The sequence below is a fragment of the Galeopterus variegatus genome, unplaced genomic scaffold, assembly GCF_000696425.1.
Source record: "Galeopterus variegatus unplaced genomic scaffold, G_variegatus-3.0.2 Scaffold15278, whole genome shotgun sequence".
Classification (NCBI taxonomy): domain Eukaryota; kingdom Metazoa; phylum Chordata; class Mammalia; order Dermoptera; family Cynocephalidae; genus Galeopterus; species Galeopterus variegatus.
This window is the reverse complement of record NW_007741389.1, coordinates 14,726-21,148: the sequence shown is the minus strand read 5'-3', so window position 1 is coordinate 21,148 and position 6,423 is coordinate 14,726. Positions and strand designations below refer to the sequence as shown.

The window sequence follows — 6,423 nt, the reverse complement described above, 5'->3', positions numbered from 1 at the left end:
CTCAGCCCAAAGCGAGCCAGTCATGGATGGGGGAGGGGCCGAGCCAGGCCAAACATGGGGGGTGGTGCAGGGCACTGTGGGTGTTTCCAGACACCGAGCCCACCCCCTGACATGACACTGACAAAGGGCAGGAGCGGGGAGGGCACTTTCCTGGCCTGGTCTGCTTCTGGCCCTGGCCTCCCATGTGCACCTGGAACCAGGTATGGCCGAGGCAGGACCCCGCAGCCACCCAGGAGGTGCCCTGAAAGTGAGCAAGGTCCGGGCACTGAATCACCCAGGGGGACCTATTCTAGCCTGACTCCCACCCCCATGTTTAGAACTCCTCCAGAAGCTTCACCAGGCTGGCATCCTGGCATTTTTTACGGAAGAGCTATGCAGGGACTGGGCCGTCCACGATGATGACGTGCTGAGGCAGCTTCGGGTTTCCTATGAAGGCCTCGCGCTCTCCATCCGGGGCAGTAAATAATCAGGAGTCCCGGGAACCACCAGCCCTGCCCTCGGGGCTTTCTGCCTCCTCTTCCCCTCCTCTGCTCTAAGAAGCTTCTGAAAGCAAGGCCAGCAGGGCCTCAGGGCAGGTGCTGTCCTCAGAAGCCTCAGAGGCGAGGAGGGGGATGTCTCCATGTGCCACCAGCTCCTCCCCACACCCTCTAGTTCTTGGTCTCCAAGACCCCCTGGTGGCCACAGCAGCCTTCAGACCTATGTGTTCAAGCAGAAGACCCTACCTTTGAGCAGCAACTGTCCCCCAGAGAGCAGCAGGGCGCCCCTCCCATCCTGAACTCCCACACAAGGTCGTCAGGACAACAAGCCCCAAGCCAGACACTGAAAAGAATCGTGTACCAAAGCTCAAAAGGACGCAGGGAGAGGGCACGAATGGGACCCTCAGGCCTGAGGCAGTACCTAGACTTCTGCTGAGTGTGGGAATGGTCCAGTCCTGGCAAGGAACAGGTGGCCCTAGGGAGCAGAGGGGCCAAGTACCTGGTGGCATCTCAGCCAGTATGGGGAGAGGCCCCCATGCAAGGGGGTCAGGTGACAGGGTGTCTCACGCTTGATTTCTGAGTCAAGGCTGATGCCCAGGCCCAGCTCCTATGAGGTGAGGGCCTGATGCAGAAAGCCTGAGCCAGCCCGAACCAAACACCATGTGGATGTCCCAGGAGCAGGTAGAGGTGCCTTGCCAGTTCCCAAGCCTCAGGCTGAGCTCACCCTTTGCTTTGGGGTCATCAGCCTGCAGGAATGTCCTCAGCGTCAGGCCAGGGAGGCCACACAGCAACCAGGAGCACCGCAGGGAGCCGGGTCCATGGGGCCTGTCCTGGAAGGGCTGGATAGGCTCTGTGTGGAAGCTGACCACGTCTGCTTTTCTTTCAGCAAGAAGAGAGGAGTTTCCCAGGGAGGTCCTGGGCCTGGATCTGGTGTCCTCAGGACCCGGGCCTCGGCTGGCCTCCCGAAGCGTGGAGACTCACCGCCGAGATCTCGGACTGGCCCTCTCTGGCCCACCGTCTCTGTCCCCAGTCCAGGACAGGCCAACAGTAATCTGGAAACTCCTGCAGTGGAGCTCGCTGCCAAACCTCCCCTGTGATGTGGACTTTGGGGCCCCATGGTTCCCCAAAGTCAGTTACCAACAAGAGTGCTGGGTCCATGCCACTTGTCCATCAGCTGTGGCCACCCCTAGGGCCCCAGTCCAGGACAGGCCACTAGTAATATGGAAACTCCTGCAGTGGAGCTCGCTGCCAAACCTCCCCTGTGATGTGGACTTTGGGGCCCCATGGTTCCCCAAAGTCAGTTACCAACAAGAGTGCTGGGTCCGTGCCACTTGTCCATCAGCTGTGGCCACCCGTAGGGCCACAGAACAGGCCCAGTCCTTCACCCCCACTGTAGCCCCATTACCAGGCCCTGTCTTGCCCACTGATGGCTCACTGAGGGCTTGAGCCCACCTCTCCTATTTTGTAGGAACCCACAAAATAAATTGTTATCAGTTACAACGTGCCTGTTTCTGTGGCTCCCAGACCTCTGTAGGAAGCACAGGACACTCTGGGGCAGGAGAAAGGTCAGGGTCTTGCAGCCCAGGCCACAGACCAGCTTCTCCTGGCCTCCCCCTGGCAAGGTCCTCAGCAGGCCGATGGCCACCCAGAGCCCAGGTTCCCACATACCTCATTAGAGGCCACAGGCCCACAGCCTCCCACTCTCAGCTGACACCAGGGTCAAGGGCATCAGGTGATTTACTGTGATTCAACCTTTGCCTGGCAAGGGCGCAGGGAGGATTGGTGAGGAAGTAAAGGATTACGGTGCCAGGTGAGTATGGGACAGGCAATGACAATCTGTGTAAAGCGTCCCTGGGATGATCTATAGTCACCTCTATTTCTGGGCTGATTGGGCTCTGGAGGAGCTTCCTTCCCTCTTTTCCTCCTCCTCTTCCTCTCTATTCCTGCTCCTGGCATCCGGTACCCTCACATCCTGAGCCTGTGTGGGGGCAGGTCACAATGGATGCTGCTGAACACCGGCCAAGGGAAAGGACAGGGAGGGAAGCGTGGTGGAGTCAGAGTCAGCAGCTCGTCTGGCTGGTGGGGGTGGGGGCGCTGACCCAGGAGCAGACTGAGACCTCGCACATGTGCGTGTGCACATGCGTGCTTGTGTGCACGTGTGTGTGTGCACACCTGTCGTCCCTGGTTTCTGCTCTAAGACCCACCCAGAGCCCAGGTTCCCACATACCTCATTAGAGGCCACAGGCCCACAGCCTCCCACTCTCAGCTGACACCAGGGTCAAGGGCATCAGGTGATTTACTGTGATTCAACCTTTGCCTGGCAAGGGAAAACTCAGGAAATGCTGCCCCACGCAGAGCTAGAAGACTGCAAGGTGGGGATCCGAGTCCCAAGTCAGCTTCACAGTCACCTAGGAAGGACTCTCTCCTGGGACAAGAGAAGCCCTTTGGCCTCAAGCCCACCTTTCCTTGTTGGTCACTACAAAATAAATTGGTAGTGGTTGCAATGTGCCTGTTTTTGCAGTTCCCAGAGCTCTGTAGGAAGTGCAGGACACTCTGGGGCAGGAGAGTGGACAGGGTGGCACAGCCCAGGCCACAGACCAGCTTNGAGGGCTTGAGCCCACCTCTCCTATTTTGTAGGAACCCACAAAATAAATTGTTGTCAGTTATAACGTGCCTGTTTCTGTGGCTCCCAGAGGTCTGTAGGAAGCACAGGACACTCTGGGGCAGGAGAAAGGTCAGGGTCTTGCAGCCCAGGCCACAGACCAGCTTCTCCTGGCCTCCCCCTGTCAAGGTCCTCAGCAGGCTGATGGCCACCCAGAGCCCAGATTCCCCCATACCTCATTAGAGGCCACAGGCCCACAGCCTCCCTCTCTCAGCTAGACACCAGGGTCAAGGGCATCAGGTGATTTACTGTGATTCAACCTTTGCCTGGCAAGGGTGCAGGGAGGATTGGTGAGGAAGTAAAGGATTACGGTGCCAGGTGAGTATGGGACAGGCAATGACAATCTGTGTAAAGCGTCCCTGGGATGATCTATAGTCACCTCTATTTCTGGGCTGATTGGGCTCTGGAGGAGCTTCCTTCCCTCTTTTCCTCCTCCTCTTCCTCTCTATTCCTGCTCCTGGCATCCGGTACCCTCACATCCTGAGCCTGTGTGGGGGCAGGTCATCTCTGGCCCACCGTCTCTGTCCCCAGTCCAAGACAGGCCACTAGTAATATGGAAACTCCTGCAGTGGAGCTCGCTGCCAAACCTCCCCTGTGATGTGGACTTTGGGGCCCCATGGTTCCCCAAAGTCAGTTACCAACAAGAGTGCTGGGTCCGTGCCACTTGTCCATCAGCTGTGGCCACCCGTAGGGCCACAGAACAGGCCCAGTCCTTCACCCCCACTGTAGCCCCATTACCAGGCCCTGTCTTGCCCACTGATGGCTCACTGAGGGCTTGAGCCCACCTCTCCTATTTTGTAGGAACCCACAAAATAAATTGTTATCAGTTACAACGTGCCTGTTTCTGTGGCTCCCAGACCTCTGTAGGAAGCACAGGACACTCTGGGGCAGGAGAAAGGTCAGGGTCTTGCAGCCCAGGCCACAGACCAGCTTCTCCTGGCCTCCCCCTGGCAAGGTCCTCAGCAGGCCGATGGCCACCCAGAGCCCAGGTTCCCACATACCTCATTAGAGGCCACAGGCCCACAGCCTCCCACTCTCAGCTGACACCAGGGTCAAGGGCATCAGGTGATTTACTGTGATTCAACCTTTGCCTGGCAAGGGCGCAGGGAGGATTGGTGAGGAAGTAAAGGATTACGGTGCCAGGTGAGTATGGGACAGGCAATGACAATCTGTGTAAAGCGTCCCTGGGATGATCTATAGTCACCTCTATTTCTGGGCTGATTGGGCTCTGGAGGAGCTTCCTTCCCTCTTTTCCTCCTCCTCTTCCTCTCTATTCCTGCTCCTGGCATCCGGTACCCTCACATCCTGAGCCTGTGTGGGGGCAGGTCACAATGGATGCTGCTGACCACCGGCCAAGGGAAAGGACAGGGAGGGAAGCGTGGTGGAGTCAGAGTCAGCAGCTCGTCTGGCTGGTGGGGGTGGGGGCGCTGACCCAGGAGCAGACTGAGACCTCGCACATGTGCGTGTGCACATGCGTGCTTGTGTGCTTGTGTGTGTGTGTGTGTGTGCACACCTGTCGTCCCTGGTTTCTGCTCTAAGACCCTGTCCGTGACCCCAAGTGACCCCACCTGTACCCTTGCTGACATATGCAGAGACCTATCCGGGCTCCCAGCTGGTGAATACTGGACTTGGTGATGCCATCCTCACGGATGTCACCATTACATAAACAAATGAACTCCCTGAGGGTCTCCTCTCACACAGATCAGAAGGGTGACACGTTCTTGTCCTACTAGTATTTTCTCATCTCGTCCATTCTTTTTATCCATCTTCCTCCTCTTACTGATTGGGTATGAAGGGGGTTCTTGATGTGCAGTGAAGGGAGTCAGGCCCAGAAGGACAAACACCACATGGTCTTGATGTCAGAGGTAGGGTCCAGGGGGCCCGGTAGTCGGCCTCAACACACCCAGTCCTCTGTCCAGGTTCGCGACTCTGCCCCAGGAAAGGATTCAAGGGCAGAGCCAGAGTAGATGGTGAGAACTAATTTAATGTGACAGATAAGAAATGCAGGTTGCACAGGGTGCGGCATGCTCCAGAGACTGAGCAGGCCCACACCAAGTCTAACACACAAGTAAGCTCAGTACAGACATCAAGTCCAACACAGAAGGAAGAAAAACACCTTAACATTCAGTACAAAGGGCAGGCTGGCTCCGGAGAATGAGCAGCTGCTGCTGAAAGCAAGTTAGATACAAAGTGAAATATACACACCTCAGCCGTGGCCTCCAGGACAGTGAGCTGCGACCTGCCTTCAGCTGGGATTTGACTTTTATAGTTTATGTGACAAACATTCAGTTAAGGGGATGGTTCCCAGTTACATGCACCAGGCGTATTCAATAGTATTCCATGCTCTCTATCGAGCATGCCAGCCGCTGGATTTGCATAGGCAGCCCCTGTGGTCTCGTTTTCCCCGGGTTGGGGCTGAAAACAGGTCTAACTGGCAACAGTAACTTTCCCCCAGTGGAGAGCTCAGAGGAGGGGGCCTGAGACCTCAGGGAGTGGCTGCAAACCCAGAGACGTGTCCTGAAACCCGAGCCCAGAAAACTGAGCGACTCCTGTATCCTCTGTACTATTCTATTTTCTTCAACTTCTTGTAAATCTGCCATTATTTCAAATAAAATGTAAAAATATATAAAGTAACATGTAAAAAAGTAGCTGGTCCTTCACCACAGATAGAGAAGCACTAGCCTTGGACTGAATCAGCTATGCCAAGAGTGTTTAAAAAAAAAAATCTTACGGTCATCGTCAGCAGTTATGGCTGGATTCTTCAGGATGCAATCTATTGCTAATTTTTTATCCATTATCTACTGTTATCATAATGCTGTGTAAGACAAGCAAACAAAAACACAAAGTCCAGTGGCACCAAACAATGCATTTCCATTGAGCTCACTGGCAGCTCTTCTGCAGGGTTCACGTGTGTCTGCAGCCACTGGCTGGCTCAGCTGGGGAATGGCTGGTCTCAGATGCCACAGGTGGGATGACCTGGCCTTGCTGCATGTGGTCTCTCAGTCTTCAGCAGACATGTGTGGCCTTGTTCTTGTGACAGACACAGCACTCCAGTGGAGCATGTGGAGGGCCACAAGCCTTCAGAACTGGCCACTGTCCTTCTCACTGCAAGGCCAGACCAGATTCCAGGGGTGAAGAAGTGGACTCCACTTGAAAGGATAGTGGGTGAGGAAAGGGAAAGGATTGAGGCCATTTTGCAATCAGTTGACCAGATCCTGGCAGGATCCTGGTCCCCATAGAGTGATCTCAGAGCATAGACACTAGTGCCTCACTTGCTGGCACTAA

General features: G+C 55.6%; 1 long non-coding RNA gene across 1 annotated transcript; it reads left to right on the top strand.

Moving 5' to 3' along the window:
* Positions 1-1,633: 1,633 nt before the first annotated feature.
* On the top strand, positions 1,634-3,968 carry LOC103582215. Its single transcript, XR_549737.1, has 2 exons — positions 1,634-1,684; positions 3,680-3,968. It is a non-coding gene; the product is annotated as an uncharacterized LOC103582215 (long non-coding RNA).
* Positions 3,969-6,423: the final 2,455 nt, after the last annotated feature.